The 20,349-nt window shown below is 47.8% G+C and overlaps 1 long non-coding RNA gene across 1 annotated transcript in view; it reads right to left on the reverse strand.

Moving 5' to 3' along the window:
* The window catches only part of LOC136303965 (uncharacterized), a 382,317-nt gene that overhangs the window by 177,963 nt on the left and 184,005 nt on the right, over positions 1-20,349 (reverse strand). The window lies entirely within an intron of this gene.

Below are 20,349 nucleotides of genomic sequence, written 5' to 3' on the forward strand. Positions count from 1 at the left end.
TTCAGCATTGGGTTAAAGTCATTCTTGGGCAGAGTAGAAAGTTCACACTTCTTCAAATTTCCGAGTAATATTAAGGCTGAAAGGCACCGGGTACACTTTTCCTTCATCTTCCAGAGCACCACCAGTTGTTTTACTGAAAGCTGTGTTAGGCTTCCAGCTCAAATCCCAGCCCAATTTTGTGACCTCCAGCACTGAAATTCTTGCCATCAGTCAAGCCCGAGAGGGTCAGCTTTACACCTACAAAAGCAAGTCACGAGAACCATCATGCACTGACATCCCAGTACAGTGCTCTTCCTCAGGTCCTTGACCTCACTAATGTGGCTTAGTTGCCACAGGAACTTGCATACACAGACATCCTTTAGTTCTCTGAGTCTGCGTAGACTTCTAGCTCCTTTGTTCATCTAGTCTGTTCTTAAGATGACAGTGAATTAAACCATAGTGTAGTACTTAACACCATTTGCTGTTACCAGTGAGAACTGCGTACCAGGTCGAAGGGCATGAGTGTAACCAATTCCAATGAGGCTGGCATTGTTCACTTTAGCCTATAGGAAAAAAAAATCACAGTATTTATAAACTGTGTAAGTATTCATACAGAAGTATCCCAGTCCCCTGAGAAGGTGGCCTATGCATTAACACTCTTGAGCTACTTGGAGACCAACCTCTCTTAGAAGCATGTTCCAATCTTCTCCTTTTCTCAGGAGTTTTCAGCTTAAGCAAATGATGCAAATTCTGCCTTCACAGAATGCCATGCTGTTTTTCACTGCCTCGTCTATTATGTCTTTATATCTTTTAAAGAGCTACTTACTGCAGTCCCTCAGAGCCTGTCTTGTTCACATCACCCAGGAGTGATTTTCTTTTTTCTTCTAATGAGCAAGAAATACATGAATATGCAATTCCCTTTTTGCATTACTAAGTTTTGAGCTCTTAACAACAGTATTTCTCATTTTCAATTTTGGTTCAGTGGTCCTGGAACTAATTGTTGTTTTGAAACATAAATGCTTGCTACTTCAGTTCTTGGTCTTAAAACACACACGTCAGCTAACTTTCAGCGGTTAACTTACTGTTAGGAGAAGGCTGTCAGCTCAGGTAAACTTCCACCATTGTAATTATAATATGGTTTTACATTATGGATTTAAGAATTAAAAGGACACTTTCATTGTCTTTTAAAAGACATTTTTCAGCACAGTAGCATGCTATTCCAAGCACACTAGTCAGACTATTTCACTATGGACAAAATTATATTTAAGATTTCTTTTCCTCCAGAAGTTCACAAGTACGATGTGTGAGGTCCCAATTTAAATTTGAACCACAACAGAAGCCACAGTTCGCAATCTACCATACTTCCTCAGTAACTAGTTCAAGCAACTGCTTCATTACAAATTTTCAGTATTTAGGGGAGCTTGAAATACTCATTTCTGTAACAAAATTCTTACCACAACGGAAGTCTTCTCATCCATTTGGTACTTTCCAGCAATACCAAAACGTGTGTTGTTACTGCCAGCAGTCCATGCAAGATTGACTGATGTCTCAACCTTATTAGTAACCTTCTGATAAACAGACCCACCAAACTCAGTGCCACCATTCCTGTTTGTAATAGATGCACGTGTGTCAGGCCTTGCTTTGTTTAGTAACTCTTTAGATTAACCCTTCCCCACAATGATTTGACATTATCTCCTAAAATGAACCAAGAGATCCAATACTCCCTGAACCCAGGCTCACTACTTCCTAGCTGGAGCTGGCAGACTCCTGCTCCTATTTTTTTTTGGCACAAAACATGTTTTGCTTGCAGAACAGAACAAGACTTGCCAGAGACCTACAGTTTAAGGTTCTGACAAAAAAAACCAAACCAAACAAACCAAAAACAAAACCAACCCACCCAGATAACCTGGTTGCTTGTCTCAAGTAAGCCAGTGTGCAGTAACACATCAAGGAGACTTCAGTTATGAGAATAAGACTGGAAACAATGTTGTTGCATTATAATCATTTAAATACACCATCTTCAGAGCATCTCAGGCCACCTGAATGCCACGATTAGGGCTACGCAGCGATGACAGCTGGAAACAAACACAAAGCATCGCATGCCTTTCTCCTTCATCGTGGGCATTTCTGAGGGAGAAAGTTTCTGTGTGGAGAGTGTGATTGATAACTGGCTAGCTGCAAAAGGTCACGTAGACATGAGGGAGCTTTGCTGAGCACACAGGCACTCTCATGAGAACCAGCAAGGCAGTAAGCTTCGCATGTCCTTGAGCACAGCTGGGATACGATAACAAGACCTTGCAGCTGAAAGATATGAGGGAGAAGCACGGTAAAACAAAAACTTACTCAAACTATGTAACCACAAAGAAATGTAGAAAGAGGCGTAGCTGACTTTTAGTCTGGGCACCAATCCTGAGCTTAACTTTTGCAATATGCATGAGCTTATTAGTGTTACTATAAAAGCATTTTGTGAATTATCAATAAACGAGATTTGCCGATCACTCATATTGAGTGCCACATTTCTTCCGCCATGGATTTTCCACAAGAACGGACTTTCCAGTTCTTAAAATCTTCTTAGTAGGAGCTGTGATGGTGCACTTTGAGTAAATTGTGGTCAATTCTGTCTCCTAATAGCTGGCATCTTCAGATTCTACTGGCGGTGTTGGGAATATCTTTTCAAGAGTTGAGAAGGAAAGTTTATTTTAAGGATTCTGATCTTCCAGTGTGATGCGTGGATACCAGTCAACATGTAGACTGATGACAGGCACAGACAGTATTCTTGGCAATTGCTTAGAAAATAAACAAAACATCAGGCAGTAGAATAATCCTGTCAACAAGGAGGATAACAGTAACTTTTCCAAGGCACAAATGTCAATGTCACTTTCAGTTACATTGCAGGAAAAAATGGTAAAAGAAATGGGTGTGACCCAGAATTCCCACAGCCAAGAGGATATGTGAGTACCAGTTTGGCTGAAATGACTGTTGCTTGTCATTCCCCAGTGACAGTTTGGAGAAGTCATCACAGGCTCTTTTAATTGATGAATACTGATGTGTGCAAGTCAGGTGTCGGTATATGTATTTTCACATCCTTTTTTTTGCTTTTTCCATTGTGCAGCAGGTAATCTCAGAACAGCAGTGGCTGTGCTGAAGCAATATAAATAGTAATCTCTGATATTTTCCAATGATGTTTGATTGCCAAGTGATATCCTCAGCAAAGTTGGTCAGACCCTCTCAGTCCTACTCCTTGTAGCTACTGAATACTGAGATTGTGGAAGGCCTTACTGAAGCCGACAGAAATAATTTTCATTCCCTTCAGTGACTTTTAAATTGGGCTGAAAGTGCTGGTTGGTCTCAAAAATACTTTGTGAGCTTTGATCTAATGAGTGGAGACCAGTGGTAAATCAAAATGGAAGGAAGAGCTTTGTGGGCAAAATGCAGTACAGGTTAATTTGCTTTTTCAAATTCTAACTTATTTAAATTTTACATCAGAAGTTGTGGAGGTCTAAATCCCTACTACCACCTTAAGGCATCTCTGCCTCATCATTGCTTAAGACACTGACTGAATGCACATAGTTTAATTTAAAGTTGATTGCATTTAACAACAGAATTTTTTAAAGCCTTTAGTCATGTAATTATGGTAGATAGCGCTTCATTTAGTCAAGAATGACCGATACAGTTATCTATCATTTACATTAGCAATGTTGAACCAACAGTAAATTCAGTAATTCTTCAATTTTATGCTCTTAATATTTAAAAACCTAAATCCACTTTAAATCAATTTGCATTATTTTGAGGATGGGATTCTTAATGTTAAGCTCCTATTAAATCCGCATTTTCTCTACTCTAAGGTTGCTTTGAATTTTTTTGTCATGTTTTTGTGGAATGTTGGTCTTAAGCAGTTTTTGTGGGTTTGTCTGTGACTTAAGGAGCTCTCTATTGGATACTGATCTATGCAGTTGAAATAGAACACTGGAAAAACATGATTTATAACAAGTGTTCTCATAGCAGACCAGGAGGTTGGGTTGATATTTCTTCTTCTTCCATCAAGGAACACCCGTGGCTGTGGGCTATAATTTATAACAACAGTGCTGCTTTGACCGCTTTTGGTTACTGTGGGCTTGTTTTCAGGAATGATGAGTATGTAGTTATCCCATCTTGAAAGAAATACATAGCACATGTGTTTATTTGGATTAATTAGTATGGTTTTATATCACAGTTGGTAGAAAGCTGGAAGAAAAGCCCAAGAGTAAAGGAATAAAGGAGGCAAACCAAACAACTGAGGGTTGTGACTGTGGTTAAAGTCCCTTATGAATTCTGAGTGCTCCAGCACCGGTTTTCTGTGAGTCACTCTTTGAAGCTGCATTATCATTTTGTTATATATATTCCAATATATGTAAGTCCTGTCAGACCCTAGAGAGAACACTTGCAGTGAGTAATTTCAGGTCTGAGTGCCACAAGCAGGCTGCTGAGAAAGCTGGCCCAGCCTTTTTTTTTTCTTGGTGTTTCTGATGGTTTGAGCTGCAAGTTCACTCAGCTGAGCTGCTCTGTGCTCCAGCTCTGTTTCTTTAGTGATGCTGCAATACTTGCTGCACGGCAACTCAGTTGGAAAACAAAGAAATTAATGATACAGAGAGAAGATCTGTTCCCAAAGCAGGGTGAAATTCTGGTGGAAGGGCTTCTGCTGCTTGAATTTTAAACACTGTGCTGTGAAACCTCTGACGTCATCTGTGGGTTAGTGGTTGTATCACCTGGGATAGTCCATCCAGGCCCTGTTGATGCAAACGTGCTTTTCACTGGTGCTGCTCCCTATTTTGGAGAATATCTGAAAATAAGGTGTGAGCAAGTACTGAAAATTTCAATTTTTGCTCCTATTTACCCACTTGCCTGCATTTTTAATTTTGAAGTAGGGTGTCAGATACAATCTGTCTAATGGCAGCGGTGTAAAAAGCATGCCTTCAGTTCCAAACTGAAACCCCTTGCAATCAGCAGATGTCCCAGCTCAAGGAAAATGGCTTGCAAGCCCAAAACATTCACTTTCCCTGCCTCATTTCTTATGGTCTTACCAAGGAAACAGCAAGACTTGGATTGCGCTTACTCTTTGCAATGAAGAAGTTGTTAATGCTGCGTTTTCATGCTCCCATCGTCGTTGTACTCCAAATGTCTGTTCTGTGGAATGGGCAGGATTAGGCTGTTTAAGACAAAGCCACTCCACATTTACAGTGCCTGTAAGGTCCATAGTAAGAGCCCTAAATAGAAGTATCATTTTCAAGATGCCTTCTATTTTACAAGCAGCCAAACAGAAAATGAAACCCTGGGTTGAATTGTAGTCTTCCTGAAGGAAGTGTCAAAGCCTAACAAGGGAGCTTGACCCAGCTTTGTACTTGTTGTTCATTGAAATAAACTTTAATTGTTAATGAATCCAAACACTGTTAATGAATCCAATACTACTACTTTACTGAGAAAAGCTGTAATTACTGGACAATCCCCTGATTTTCAGCTGCTGTAAATCACTCTATCTTCACAGAATGGAGAGGGGCACTTCATTTAACAACACTGAAGAATTAAGACAGGGAAATGGCATAAAAATCAGAAAGGATCTTAGAATTATAATCAGGGGAAACAGAGTAAAGAAAAACATGTAAAGTTGGGCGTTGCTTCTGTGTAAAGAGAAGTTGTACATCCATGTACATGTAGTTGCATTAAGGAAAAGCATTAGTATTCAAGCCGAATGATGTCATGGAAAAACCGGATTGTTTTTTTTAAGCATGCAAAACTTCTGTCAGTTGAAAGGGGATAAGAACAGCATATTAATCTATTTCCCTCCTTACCTGTTGTTTTGTGAAGTAGTTAGGATTGCTGGCATTATCCATCTGGAATTTTATGCCAGTGGCAGATCCCTGACTGTGATGGTAGAAGGGTAAGGACCTCATCCAAATGCATCAAGAGGAATAGTGTTTCACTGTGTAACTGCCAAGTATTTCAGATCGGTGCCTAATACGGCAAAAACTTGTTGCAATTATGTGTAAAGTGTAATTTATCTAATGTAATTATGAGATGTTTAGAGCCAGTCATTTGAAATAGACTCCACTCCTCTGTTAACTTTTGACATTGGAAGGACTGTAATCATATTGCAGACCATCAGCCCTTGGATTAAAATTTAAACCTACAGTGAGCTTCAAACTGCTTTGCATTTACCCTTAGAAGAAAAGGGAGGTTGAATAATTTTTCTTACGTTGATTTATCTTAGGAAAATGGGTGTCAAGGTTCTGAATTACAGTAATTATTGTAAGCATGTAAAATATTATCAACTACAAGATACGTCTGATGTGGTGTGGATGGATTAGTGCACATGCTAAGACCAATTTGAGAACATTTCACTTTTTGCTACGTTTGCGAGGGCTAGTTACATCCACTTAAAATACAGATTGGCTCTAAAATGGCAGTGGTTTGCAGGTCCAAAGTGTTAGGACTTTGGTTAAAGCAAAAGGAACAAAATAATTCTTTTTCTTTTAGCTTGTCATGCAGTTTGTGCTAAGGCTTTCAGTAGTACTTTATTGTGACAGCTCATTTTCCTTTTCATTTGATGCCCTCATATACACCTTGTCACTCTATTAAACTAGAAAGATTTAGTTTCTTAAAGAGCCCTCAATGAAGCTGTTATAAAGCCTTTTCTCAAAACAACATATATGGAGCCTGAACACATGAGATTACATTGTTTTAGTTTATGTTGCTTTTTTGAGGAAATAAAAACAGGAGAGAGCAAGAGTTTATTGCTTAATAAGTATCCGCTATTTTCATAAAAATGGTTCATAATTTTGAGTTTCATTTTTATTTTGACCAGAACACTTTTAGATAATAAATGTTGCAATTGAATCTTGTTTTTTTTAGGAAGTTGTTAAAACAAGCTAAATGCTTTCCATTTATGGATAACAAACTGATGCTCTAAGTTTAGGAATTACTGTGCCAAAATTTGAGTATTTCTTTGATTTCCTTGTAACCTGTAAAACTGACTGTTTCTGGTTATTCTGGAACCTTTGAACTAGGGGTCTTACCTCAGGTGGGATGTCAAAAGAATATATAGATTGTGATGCTGTTTTCTCTCCATTACTAGGAACAGTTTTTGGTCTGGGCAAGTTGGGATTCACACAATGCCACTAGATTTCTACTTGAGAATCTGCCTTTTGTGGCCTGTTTTGTAGGTATTTTCACTTTTTTCATTGCAAGTTTTTAGGATTTTCTAAGCGTGTGTTTCTAAGAAAGCAGCACCCAAATTAATTGCATCTTATCAGTACGTAAGAACTACTTTATGGCATTTTAACCTGCAAACGCTATGATAGGGTGTGTGGAAATGGAATTTACCTCACTTGGTGGACTTGAAACATATCCCTAAGCAGTAATTGCAACATCTTATCAAATTCTCGAGCAGGAAACCAACCTTTTTCTAAATGGAATTTTTATGAACTGTTTTAAGGACTGTTTACTGGAAAGCTGCCTAATCACTGCATTCCCTGGGTAATGGCTGAAATATGTGTGCTGAATTAGTAGCAGGAAGATGCTCAACTACTCTGGCAGGGAACAGTTGATACTGCTTTTGCTAATGCATGTAAACCACAGAGAAAATTCTGAATATGGAGAAAATTTTTATCAATAGCCCCATTTAATTGTATCCTTCATTTGAACGGTGCCTTGTTTCAGCGATTTTTAAGCAAATTATTGAGACTATTTTTTTAAGTGGTAGAAGTAATAATTAAAACCCGTCCATGAAAAGATTTGGGAATACATTTAATTGATAGAAAGATTAGGGATATCCGGGGAAAAATCCACGTTGCTGGCATTCTTCTGTTTTTGGGTCTTGGCAAAGGAACTAAAATGGGTTAAGAGGAAATTGCTTGTTCACAGTGTGCTGTGTGTGGCTTCCTGGGGATTTTACCTTTACGGTGAGTGTTCCTCTGAACACAATGAAGCTGCAGGCATGTGCTAAATCCAGTTAAGGAGATTTCCAGTCTAGTCTTTTGGCTCTGGAAGAGTCCCTAACTGTGCACCTGGGACATAGGATTGCCCAAAGGTGTCCCCATTGCACATTGCGAGGAATCCTGGTCTTCATTCTTCTGGTTTAGTTTGATGTTTCCATATTCTTCTAAAAAAGAATGATTGCTTTCTGTTCAGTGCCTGCATTCACAGCTGTCTGGTTTTTACCTTTTCTTCAGCTGCCTCTTCTCCACACAAGTGCCCTTGTCTACTTAACTCTTTCTTTTATGGCAGCTGTTCAATAGCTGGAGTTAAGCTTCTTGCCCTACTCTGAATTTCCAATTTCCCGTTTGAGGATGAGGCAATCACCGCTGACTTCCCAGAGGGCACTCCTTCGCTTAGTTATCCAGCTCTTAGCAGCTTTGAAAGGGACAGAGAAATGGAAGGGAATAGCTTTGGTTCATAAATATTTTTGCATTAATAATAATTAAAGTTAAGATCAATGATTGTAGTACAGATGACTACCAATAGTGCTTTATAGCCCCTTTGGGAACTGAAATTGTGTGAAATAATTCAAAATAGCCTCCCTAGAATGGTTATTCTGTGAGCAGCAGTAGCTCTGTTTAAAGGCTGGCGTGGTGTCAGGAGGTCTCTGGGCATGCCAGGAGTTTCAGGTTGCTCACTTTTCTATTATTTTTGCCCGTCTCCAAGTGTTTCCATTCTACATTCGGTCTTCCTGAAAATATTAGTGTGTCTTCCTTCATTTGGACATTGCAAAGCATGACTGCTTTTGTGGAGGACTTTTCACCCTTTCCCAGTCTTGTGCCTTTTGTTTCTTTTGGATGTAAATCCAAGCAAGCTGCCAAACTTTTATATCTTATTGGGATTTAGCAGTGGTGTCAGCGAGTACAAAAAAGAGTTCAACATGTTTTATTGTTATCAAAAGCATTTCCAGGAGTGGGAATGAGGGATAGGAATCCAGGGCACAGGGATGGTGGATCCCTGTTTATCTCTGTAGTATTTTAGAGTGTGTTTCAGTGTATCCCTGAACCTCTTTTGCAAATATTGTTAAAAAGGCAGTGCTTCCCAAAGCAAGAAATGAACCCAGGAAAAAAAAAATCTCACAGTCTTATCACAGCATGCTTTTTCTTTCTTATAAAACCAACATAATCAAAATAAAAACCAACCAAACCAAAACCAAAAACCTCAAAAACTAACCAAGCAAAAAACCCCCCCAAAGCCCCCAAAAAACTAAAACAAAAAAACCCCAAGCTTCTATCCAGTAAATAAGACTTAAGTTTTAAGATTTATAACTACAGAAGGTGTCTTGATCACAGCTGAAAGAGGTTTGTAGTTATGCACGGCAGGCCTGTGAATTCCTTAGCAAACCTATTATTTTCTTCTTTTCTGAAGTATGTCTGTGAAATGTTTTGAAGTTTTGTATTGGAAAATATTTTTCTGCAACACACATTTTAGTGGGAATAAATAAAAACGCCAACTAGTATAAAGATGGAATCATGTCTTTAGGAATTTATACTAGAATAATCTTGAATCTAGAGGAAACTTGAATGTGGGGAGGAGAGTGGAGGTATTGAAAACCTGAGAGGGTTTTTGCTCGCACCAGTTGTGTTTTCATGCTGTTTACTTGGGCTAATATAGTTCATGCTGCACTGCAAAACTTTTAGGTGCCTTCAGCATGTTGAATAAGAAGCTGTAGTTTTATAAAATAGCATTTATTTTGTTGTGGATGGGCTGCTTTATCACCTACATACAAGGACTTGCAATCACATACGTTGTATCTCGTGTTAAACAAGGATTTAGGAGAACTCCATGGAGTTCAAAGAGCCCATTTCTAGCTGTGTTGACAGCAGATTTCTACCCAGATGCTGGATAAGCATACTTGGTATTTTGAAAAGTTTTTCCAGGCTCCAGCTCTTTTGAAGCAGGCACTTAATGAGCTTCTGTGTATTTAGCAACCTTCATCAGATGCCTTTACATCAACTTGTGCAGGCTGCCGTTGGGCTCGTATGAAAAATCAGGCGTACGTTCTAAAATGTGAGAATGCTTTTTTTCTCTGTGAATGTTTGAGGGATCTCGTGCTCTTTTACCACAATTCAGTCGTTCAAGCCTGAGGTGCTCTGGTCCCAGGGAAGATCGATAGGATGTTGCCATTACGGCTGTGTCTGTCAATTACAGCCAGATTCAGGCGGTCAGGTAGGATTGTAAATTTGTGCCAACCAGTCACAGATGTTCCGGCTGTGCAGACATGTGGCACTATTTATTCTACTCTTTTTTCATAAAGGCCACAGGGGGGAAAACATTGTCGCTACCCAGAGACTGCAGCCGTTCTCCTGAAAGCACCTTTCAATCTTCCTCTCCACGCAGGGATGATGGCATTAGGTCCTTTTAGCCCTCACATGTTTGTTTCAAACTCCCACAGCTCACAGAATTAATTTCTGTTGGGAACACAATGTGATGATGAGGCAGGTTATTCTGGCTGGGCTTTTCCTTTATCTGCTATACAAAGCAACTGATTCACTTTCTATTAATTACCACCAGCTATGGGGACTGCCTGGTGTTTTTCCTTTGGACTTTCAGCCTTTTGAGCTCGTTCTCAGGTTTACTGTTTGGAAAAGCAGAGATGACAGGAGCGGGAAGGAAGGATACAGGAGAAAGAGGCTGACTTACCCAAACCTTAAAGCACATCTCAGCTGGGAATGGTTATTGTGTGTGGAGCACTATATTTTACTTATATGCAGCACAATATTACTTGTCTCAACTTCCCTCCTCCCCCAACCCTATGAAAGGAAATTCTAAGAAATTGCTTTTTAACTAATTATAAGAAATCCAATAACACTAGCAGCTTATTTCTTTCTGACTAAATGTAATGACATTGGAGCATTGCTTCATCAGGAGAATGACCTAATACAATAGCTCATTGAACCATGAAAGATTCATTAAAACTACCTTGCAAGGGGATTTTTTGGGCAATGTTTTATGTGGTGGACTTTTTTTCTTTTAAAAATAACTCCCAAGTCTAAAGCAGTTACTGCATGTAGTTGTAATCAATGTTGTAACACTAGGCAACAGAACTGGTTTTAGTTACCTCTTATGTTCTAAAGATGTTACAGAAAAATCCTCACAGCTGAGCTGCACTTCATTTGTTGGAGGCTGAGGTTTGCAGCCAGGTGACTTTGCAAAATACCCAGATGTTACACACTGGGATTTTGCACAAAACTTCAGGAGTTGGTGATAAGTTTCAAACTGCCAGAAAATTTCCATTTCCTGCTGACCTAAATGAAAAAATCTATCCCTTCCCTGAGATGTGAGTGGCAATGTGTCTGTACAGCTTTTAGAGTTGGTTTCTCACAAAGGGTGCATGATGCCCATTTGCCCCTCAGCTTTGTATCTATTACTAAATGATGCATTTTAAACTGTTCTTTGTATCCATGATAACTGTGAGTTCTGAAACAGTAGAGACTTTAATACACTAAGCTTGAGGTATAAAAATGAGGCATCTGTCAGAAAAAAATACGGTCTGACTTACAACCTCTATAATTAAGGTGTAAGGAAATCTCAAGCTGTTAAAATCTATTTTGAGCTACCCTAAAACATTACATCCAACAAGACAATATCCAATAACAGTAAGAGAAGGGGCAGAAGGTAAGATGATGGTTTGCAAATGCATAAAAAAAGGAACTCAAAAAACTAGATATGGAATTCTAGAGTTCAGTTCAATTGATGTAACTGTCCCCATCATCCTTTCTGCTGCCAGTAGGAAAATGTCCAGAGCATGTGTTTAAGCAACACGCACTAAAGCCTGTGGGCATGTTTGACTCTTTCTGGCAGTGTGCACAAACCCAGGCTGCTTCCACAGGTGAGAGAGGTAAATGCTCTTTCCTCCTGAGATACATCTGAAAAAATCCTAAAAGGAGCACCTTGTAATCTGGGGAAAAACCAAAAGGTTTCTCTTTCTACTGAAATCTTGGAGTGAAATAAAAGGAACCTGCAGAAATCAGCCTCTCTCTTTCTTTACACTGAGTTACTGAGCCCTGTGCCTCTCAGGGTCGTTCACCTGCTGCCCCAAAGCGTTTCCTAGGTGTTCAAACAACAACAACAACATTAAAATATGAACTAACACTCAAATAACAGCAGTTCCCTGCTTTGGCAGGCTTTTCCCTCAGGGCAAACCATCTTTTGCCGCTTTTCTTTTGCAGAGCAGAAGAGCAGGAGAGGCTCAGGAGACAGAAGGACGATGATTTGGCCAAATTGCTGCCAAAAGCTGATGCCTTTAGTTTAAGGAATAAATACCTGTCCAAACTTGGAACTCAGGTATCACTGATTAAAAATCAGAATGCTGAGGGGTTTATTTAAAGGATTTGGTTGTTTTTACCAGCCAGCAACTCCACCTCTGAATGAAATCCCTGGGATTTGTTCTCAGGAAGAAACCTCCCAGTAATGAAAAATCTAATGAAGAAAAAGGATTCGAAGGTTGGCCCATTTCAGAAGCTGAGGAATGTCTTGAATTTTACTTTTTTTGCAGCTCCCAGCTCATTACTCCTCCTGTTTCTCAACCCTGGCCCACAGAAGTGTGTTGAAATAGCAGCTTGGCCCTGTGGAGAAGCAGGAATCCACTGAATTTCCTGGGACGCAGAGCCCAGCGCCAGCAGATGCTCCGTGCTTTGCTGCAAGCCTAGATCCTAGATTTCCAATATTGCCTAAAAACTCCTCCTTCCTGGACAATCCAGAGGATCCTGATGGGGGATTGTGGCTCTGGTGGAACCTCTGAGTACCTGCTCCAGCCTCTTGGCTCGAATTACTCCGTGAGTAGCTGAGTCAGGGGCCAGGGGTTGCTCTCTGGCTGTGAAATGGGAAAATTCCATCAGGAAAGTGCTGGGATGAGCCTGGAGGGAGGTGGGGCTTCTCCAGCCTCTCCTTCTTGGACACCTTCCTTGCTCTGCTTCGTTTTTCTGAGGGAGGAAAAGGTGAGGAGAAGCTCCCCAGGGAATATTGCAGAGGAATCTCCAGTTCCAGAAGTACAAAAAGTGCCCAGCCTCAGGAATTTATCCCAGCTCAGGAAAAGCACTAACCTCTCCAAGCCTGAACAATGTGAAAACCGATTTATTTTTTAAGACTTAGTGACTAAAACCAATAAAAAGAGTTAATGCAAGGACTGGATTTTGCTTCCAGAGGGAAAAGCCTTGAATTCTATGCTGGAACTCATCATTTTCCCATCATTTCAGTGGGAAGCTCCTTGCTGAACAGGGACTTCCCAGGGCTCCTGCAGAGTGCGCTTTGCTTTGCTTTCATTCCTCCTGGAGGTAATTGGATCAATTATCTCTGACCCGAGCTGAGCTTGCTGTAAAGGGGCAGGAGGTTTGTGGAGCCCCAGGAATGGGGAACATTCCTGGGATACTCCAGGAAATGTTCCTGGGATGGCTCCAGGGAATCCTGGTGTGCCACAAAAAGCTCAGGAGCCTTTGACGTTTGTTTGGCTGCAGGGAGAGGAGTCCGTTAGAATCAAAAAGCTGCATTTGGTGTAGAATATCCTGAATTTCATCGTTTCAATCTAAGCAGAACTCCCAGTCTTAAAGCTTGGTTTTAAAAGAGATTTTTGTGCAGTGGAGATTTCTTTGACGTGCCTGGAAAATTCTCATCTTCCCGAGGGACATTTTGGGTGAAAGTTCTGGATTCTGGAGGACAATGAGGGGACCCAAAGGAGCAGTTTGGGAGCTCCCTGTCCCCCTGAGCTGTCCTGGTCCTTTCTGGGCTCCTCGGGACCAGCCCTGAGGCTTTGATTGGACGCTTTCCTTGTGAATTTGGGGTGTTTTTTAAAAAAAACCTTTCGTTGGACACTGTCACCCGTTCTTTTTGGTTGTTGAGGGTTCTGGTGTTGCCTTCGGAGGCTTTGGGAAGGGAACTTTATCCCAAGAAATCCTCCCTTTTCCAGGGACCTCTCACTAGAGGTCAGCACTGCCGCGCTGCCGGCTCGGGAATGTTGGATGGTTGGGATTAAAACCACCGAGGCTGCAGCTGCTGGGGCTTGTTTGGGTGCCTGATGTGCACCAGCCTTGGTCCTGGCACGAGGTGTCCATCCTGGGGTGTCCATCCCTGGCAGTGTCCAAGGCTGGGCTGGACATTGGGGTTTGGAGCACCCTGGCATGGTGGAAGGTGATTTTGAAGGTCCTTCCAGCCCAAACCAGTCTGTGATCCCATGGAACCGAGTCCAGTCTTTGGGAAAAGCACCTCAGTGCCTTCAATCAGCTTCTCTTTGAATGTTTATTAATGGAAGGCAAAGCAAAGGGATGAGCTGGGAGGGAAAAAAGGGGAGGGGCATGGTCTGAGGGCTGAAGACATGGAGCTGTCAAAAGGGAGGAAGGGTGGAGGGAAAAGGGACGGATGGTGTAGCAAGGCAGGGAGAGGGTTGAAGGCACGGGAGCTTCCCACAGGCATCAGCTGCGTCAATCATCAGCTGTGCCTGGAGCTCCGGCTCCCCCGTCTCCAGGCGGTCTCATCTTCTGTGGCCCCTGAAGGTCTTCTAAGGCCACCGGTTCTTCTGAGCTAGCAGATGACTGCAATTCTGCAACTCGCTCCTCGAACATCAGCTGGACAAAGAGGCTTATCCGGGAGGGGCTGTCGTCGTCTCTCAGGGCCTGAAGAGCTGGAAGAGACAGGCACAGAGCCCCGGTCAGAGCCCGGATGTGCGGGAGTCCAAGGAGACCCTCCTGCCAAGGGCCATCCGAGCCAGCTCCTGCCGTGGCCACCACAAGAGAGGAGAGAGAGGCCAACGGGATTCGCCGCAAGGTGCTAAACACGAATCGCCCCGCCCGCGTCCCCGAAATCTCTCCGTGTTCTGCGCACGCCAGCCCTTGTCCGCACAGGGAGCCAGGCCCTCCGCAGCCAGGACAGGGATTGCAGCCCCCTGCGCGAGCATTGCGGCTCCCCCCGGCAGCCCCGCTGAGAGCCCGCTGCCCTCACTCACCCTCGCTGAGGGCCTGGAGCTCTTCCTTCTGCCTCCTCAGGCGCACCCCGGCGATCCCTGGGAACACAGAGCCTGTCAGGGCCCCAGCGGCACGGCGCCCTGCCAGCGGCGCTGCCAGCCCTGTGGCCACACGGCCTCCTGCCCCGGCAGGGCTCGGCCCGGGCCCTTGCCGCATCCTGCCGCCCAAGGGCACGGCCGCAGAGGGCGGCAGCAGCCCCGAGGGCAGGCGCGGCTCCACGGCGCCGGGCGCGGATGCCGCTGCCGGGACGGGGGCTGGGGCTGGGGCTGGGGCTGGAGGGAGCCCGGGCTCGTGGCTCACCGATGAGCTTGATGGCCGCCTCTCGCAGGGGCTCCTGTGGGTGCTCCAGGTAGGGCAGGGCCAGGCGCAGGTGTTCGGCCGCTCGGCTCTTGTCGTCTGCCAGCTGGAGAGAACGGCAGGAGGGAGGGAAGGGTTGGCGCGGGCTCAGCCCCTCGGCCGGGCGCTCCCGGCGCCCAGCCCCGGCCTGCGCTGCCCGCACAGCCCCGAGGCCCGGCCAGCGGGCGCCGGGCTCCGGAGGGGGCGGAGGGCCGGGCGCTGCCCGGGGAGCCGCGGTGCCACCCCGCCCCGCGGCCCCGCTGGGCCGGCGCTCCGTCGGCGCCCGACTCGGGGCACAGGAGCCTGGAGAAGAGCCCGCGGGGCCCAGGGAAGGGAGCGGCGTGTGGGGCGCAGGCCGGAGCCCCTGCGTGCGGCGCTGGGCAGGGGCCACGGCTGCCAGCCCCGCACACCGAGCCCCGCCGTCAGGGGGCTTCTCCAGAGGCCGTCCTTACCACGCACTCGGCGAACTTGAACAGCTTCTCTGTCTTCAGCACGTGCTGGAGGTCGCTCCTCTTCAGGAAGCCGGCCGCACAATGCAGCGTTTCCCGAGAGGCCTGGAGAGCAGCAGAGACGGGAGCTGGCAGCGCAGCCCAGCCCAGGGCACGGGCCCTGCGTCCCTGCGCCGGGGCCAGCAGGAGGCTGCGAGCCGGGAGAGGTGCCCGGGCAGGAGGCAGCCGAGCCCCCTGTCAGGGATGCACCGGCATCACACAACGCCTCACCTTGGCCACGCGCTCGTTCACCTCGTGGCAGTGCAAGTAGAGTGGCAGCAGGCTCTGGCTCACAACTGTGTTCAGTGGCTCTTTGCCCTCATCCGCTACCAAGCCCATCACCTTTTGGAAAAGCTGAATGGAGAGCAGCTGCACCTGGCTGTTGTCCTGAAGGAAAGGAAGGAGAAGAGGCCTCAGCACCAATTTCCCCAGCCCAGCCGGGCAAAAGCCTAAAAATCCCCAGGGCACAAAGTTTCTGGGCAGCAGCTAATGCCCGTGGCACGCAGAGCCTTACGTTTCCAAAGAGCCACAGGAGGAGGTCGGCTAGCTTCAGGGCAGTGGTCCTGCCGATCATGGTGTCTTTCCGCTGGCACACATTGGTGAGCGCAGAGAGGGACATGGCGACCACCTCTCCGTCGGCATCACCAAGCCGCTCCAGGAGGCTTGGAAGCAGGCTGCGTACACCTCCGGCCTGTATGGAACACAAGGCTGTGCTGGGAAGCCACCAAGAGCTGCAGCGCCAACACCGCCCTGGCTCTGCTAGCCCACCCTGCCGCTGCTGGGCCCAGAGGCCAAAGGCCTGTCCCGAAGCACTCGAGCAGCTGGAGCAGGAGGCAGGAGAGCTGGGAGCAGCTGCCTCAGCTCCTGAAGCCCAGCCAGCCCAAGGGGCTGCTTTCCCCAGCGCAGCTTCAGCCGCTGCCCCCTTCTCACCATCGAGGGCTCCTCGCTGAGCAGCACAAGGCCTTTGAGCGCCAGGTGACGTCTCTGCCTGCAGGTGCCCCGCAGGTGCCTTGACATCTCCTCCAGGACAGGGCCTGCGCATTCCCTCAGGTCCAGGTACTCGATGACCTGAAAGGCACAGGGCAGTGACAGGTGACCCGAACAGCAGGAGCCCAGAAGCGCACAGGGCTGGGCCCAGGCAGCAGCAGCAGCAGCAGCACAGGGCTCGGGCACCGGCCCAGGCAGCTGCAGCTACGAGAGGGCAGAGGGCTGAGAGGCAGCTGAGCGAGGCAGCGCTGGCTCACCTCCACCAGGAATGCCAGGGAGGGCAGATCCCAGCGTGGCTCCTCCCTGCTTAGTGGCTGGAGTAGGTAGAAGCCAATGCGGGAACAGGTGTGGCCCAAGTGACGGCGCATCTCCCTGTCAGGGGGAAAAAGGCAGCAAGAGCCTGAGGTGGGGGGACAGTCTTCTCCCAGGAGGTCTAACTCACAGGTCCGGTCTTTCCCCAGTATCCCTGGAGGGGGATGTGGGCGCTTTGGGAGGCGGCCCCTTCTGGGCACCCTCCTCTGCCAGCCTTTTCCAGTCGGCTTGGCCGTCCCTCGGTGACGAGGCCCTCGAGGCCATGAGCACAAGGACTGTGTGGGGCACAGGGGACAAATGTGGGAGAGAAGGAGTTCTCACCTGGCCAGCAGACCCACGGCATAGTGCTGGGTGTCAGCACAGAGCAGCGTGTCCCAGCCACGCTTGCGCTCCATAGCCATCATCTCTGTGTTCCACCACATTTGGCTGAACAGAGCCTTCATGGCCTGCACTGCAAACCTGTGTGCAGAGCAAAACCCAGGTCACACGGCGAGCGCTGGCGCCGGCCACAAGGACATTGAAAAGACAGGAGGACTGGCACCTGTTGGGGTTGCTGGGAAGGCCGTGTTCCTCCTGGCACGCTCTCCAGAAGTCAGCAACTTCCACTGGCATCTCTTGTGTGGTGATGACAATGTGGAAGAGGAGAGCAACAAACAGATGGGCTGAATGAAGGAGCACTGCCCTGTGGCATTTGGGCACCTGGACAGTCAGCCACAGCCCCAGAGTTGCCTGCAAAAGAAGCAGCCCGAGACAGAGCTCAGTGCTAAGATGTCCGTGTGGCAGGGCCCGAGGGGAGACGCAGGGGGAGCGACGGGCCTGGAGCCCCCTGAGCCTGCCCTAAGCCAGTGCCTGAGGCAGGGAGAGGACGGAGAGCTGATGGAGAGGCGACCGGGGAGCGAGCAGAGGCCGGTTCCAGAAGCTCACCGCCAGGGCAAAAACGTCCTCGTCATCGCCATCGGAGGTGGTCGTTGTATGCAGAGGCCAATCCTCCATCACGTGGATGAGTGCTGGCAGCACCTTCTCCGCTGTCACAGCCGACGAGCCTATGGCTCTCCACATGCTTGCAGCAGCTCTGTGGGATTGGAGCTCTGTGTCAGGGCCGTCTCAGTCACAGTAGCATGCCCTGTGCAGCTGTGGAGGCCCAGGTGACAGAGCCCTGGTGCCCTGAGGGGCAGGGAGGGAGCATGGCAGCAGGCTGGTGGAACAGAGGGGCCCAAGGGTCCTGGACCGCTCCGCCTGTCTGGCAGAGCCCATTGGACAGGCTCTGCAGGGCAATGGGCCCTAAAGGCTGCTGAGCCCTGAGCTCTCAAGGCAGGTGGGCCCCATACCTGTCACACGTTGGGGCACAGCGCAGGAGGGTCAGCACAACGTCAGCAGGTTGCTCTTCAGCCAGCCTCAGAAAGTCCAAGCGCATCCTGGCATCCAAAGTGACACAGGTTGCCAGTCTCTGGTGAAGGTCCTTCACCATGGCTGGCACCTGGAGGAGACATGGGGAAGACCTGGAGCTCTGTCCAAGGGAGCAGCTTTCCCCAAGAAGTGCTTCCCCTCCCGCCACACTCTCCTGGCCTCCAAGACTCAGGGTCTCTTTTGTGTTGGTGTTTCTGAAGGCCACGGACTCAGTCACTGCCATGTCCGTATTTGCTGCGTCACTGATTGCAGCATCCAAGCGCTGAGCCAAATCTGGGCTGACATTGGGCTCTGCCTGGAGCTCAGTCAGCCTGCGGTCAGGCTCAGCTGTTGCACGGGTTCTGGTCATCCTAAGGCGAACGGGCACGAGCCTCCGGAACATCTGCAGGAGAGCAAAGGACAGGGAAGAGAGACGCGTTCCATGGAGTGCTCCAAGCGCGGAGCTCGGCCGAGCAGTGACAGCAGGCCCAGCCCAGGCGGGGATGGCTGCACGTACCTTCAGTGATCTGCGGAAGCGGCCACGGGTGGGCTTCTTCTCCTGTGTCTGCTCCATGGTTGCATCTGGCAAAGAGCGAGCGCAGCCAGAGCTGAGGGCTTGCAGGAGAGGCCAGAGAAGCCAGCCCTGCTCTCCCCAGGCAGGGACAGCCCCGGGATGCCCCAGGGGATGGAGCACAGCTGCTGCAGGGGCAGCCTCGGCCCCTCTTCCATCCTGTCAGTGGGCGGAATGGGAACGGGGATGGGATGGGGCCAAGCTGTCCGCAGTCATCGGCCTTGTGGCCCGGCTCTGCCACTCACCATCCTGCTGTGGCTGGAACTGCTCCAGCTCTTGAGGGGGTTGTGCTGGAGCATCTCCAGGGCTCGTATTTCTTCTCCTCCAGCAAACTGTGAAGAGGTCGCGAAATCTGCCCGCCATGTCAGCGTCTGGCCTCGAGGGCACCTTCAGACAGATGTCGCTGAGGAAACCAGGGAAAACCCTGAGGCAACAAGTCGTGCAGTTGTGCCTTGAAGGCACCTGCGACAAAGAAGCCTCAGGAAGGCTGCAGGACAGCAAGTCCTGCACACTGGTCTTGAGGGCTCCTGCCACAATGACAGGAGACTCCTTGTGGTGCTTCAGGTCACCAGATCCTGTGGTCTGGCCGCGAGGGCACCGACCGCAGGGTTGGGAGATGCCTCGGGAAAGCTCCGAGTCACCAAGTCCCGCAGTCTGGCCGCGAGGTCAGCTGCAGGAGCAGCGCTTCGGAAAGGCTCCGGGTCAGGCACAAACGAGCGGGCTGTGTGGGAACTCCTCACAGCACCTCTCCGGCGCGTCCTGTCCCGTGGCGTGCTCCGAGCACTGTGGCGTGGCTGCATTGTTGCCAGCACCTATGTCACCGCGTGTCACAAAGGCTCCTCGGACACCCTGTGCTGTTCCCTGCCACGGTGACCATGCTGCTGCACCGTGTCACAAAGGGCCCATGCACACCCTGCCACCTGCCCCGGCCCTGCCCCCGCTCCACCCAAAGTGGCCCAGGTCGGAAGGAATCCCTCGGCCCAAGTGTCTAAGAGAGCCCAACAGGACCTTGAATGATTTGATGGCTCGAGCCATCGGCAACCGCTGCCCTGCTCTGCGGGCTCAGGGCGGCAGAAGGAGCCCCCAGGGCTGCCGACGCAGCCGCAGCGGGAAGGGCATGGGGCCTGCCGCAGAAGCTGGCACGGCCTCCCTTCTCTCAGCTGATAATTGTCTTCAACCAAAGTCAGACTTTCACTTCAAAGCCAGCTCAGTGCAGGCAAACCCTTGGGCAGCTAAGATCTCCAAAAGGCTGCTCGATCCAAAATGACCAATTCCTCTTTAATTTCTCTTTTTGGGTCACTGCTGATCCTCTCCTCCTCTTCCC

Source organism: Chamaea fasciata, unplaced genomic scaffold (assembly GCF_029207755.1).
Source record: "Chamaea fasciata isolate MVZ Bird 193981 ecotype frontalis unplaced genomic scaffold, bChaFas1.0.hap1 SCAF_45, whole genome shotgun sequence".
In the NCBI taxonomy this organism is placed as follows: Eukaryota; Metazoa; Chordata; class Aves; order Passeriformes; family Sylviidae; genus Chamaea; species Chamaea fasciata.